The following is a 1,150-nucleotide window of genomic DNA, read 5'->3' on the forward strand; positions in this document are numbered from 1 at the left end:
TCAATTGGATCTCGATTTTGACGATAATCAGGTGTTATTTCTATCCTGAATTAGATATCTTTAACGTTTAAAAGCTTGATTTTCTCTATTTTACACGCCGAAAGTAGTGCCCGGCACATTCAGCGTCGAAGCTATAAAAGTAGTTTGCTGAATACTATCGTAACTCGATATTGATGATAAAGAACTGTTATTTCGTTCCTGATTGAGATATTTCTAACGTTTAAGCGCTCTTTTTTCTCCAATCTACACGCAGCACGTACTGCACAGTACGTTCAGCGTCGAAGCTATAAAAGAAGCTTGCAGAATGCAATCGGAACTCGATTTTGACGATAATTAGGTGTTATTTCTATCTTGAATGAGATATTTTTAACGTTTAAAAGCTCGATTTTCTCTATTTCACACGCCGAACGTAGTGCCCGGCACATTCAGCGTCGAGACAAACAATGGAGCTCGAAAATTGCAATCGTAACATGATTTCGATGATAATTAACTGTTATTTCTATCCTGATTGAGATATTTCTAACGTTTAAGCGCGCTTTTTCCTCCATTCTATACGCAGCACGTATTGCACAGTACGTTCGGCGTCGTAGCTATAAAAGTAGCTTGCGGAATGCAATCGTAACTCGATTTTGACGATAATTAGGTGTTATTTCTATCCTGATTGAGATATTTTTAACGTTTAAAAGCTCGATTTTCTCTATTTTACACGCCGAACGTAGTGCCCGGCACGTTCAGCGTCGAAACGAACAAAGGAGCTCGAAAATTGCAATCGCAACATGATTTCGATGATAATTAACTATTATTTCGGTCCCGATTGAGATATTTCTAACGTTTAAGCGCTCTTTTTCCTCCATTCTATACGCAGCACGTACTGCACTTTACGTTCAGCATCGAAGCCATAAAAGCAGCATGCGAAATGCAATCGTAACTCAAGTTTTGAAGATAATTAACTGTTACTCCTTTCCCGATTGAGATATTTCTAACGTTTAAGCGCTCTTTTTTCTCCATTCTACACGCAGCACGTACTGCACAGTACGTTCAGCGTCGAAGCTATAAAAGAAGCTTGCAGAATGCAATCGGAACTCGATTTTGACGATAATTAGGTGTTATTTCTATCCTGGTTGAGACATTTTTAACGTTTAAAAGCTCG

This window comes from Bombus pyrosoma, linkage group LG8 (genome assembly GCF_014825855.1).
Source record: "Bombus pyrosoma isolate SC7728 linkage group LG8, ASM1482585v1, whole genome shotgun sequence".
NCBI lineage: Eukaryota > Metazoa > Arthropoda > Insecta > Hymenoptera > Apidae > Bombus > Bombus pyrosoma.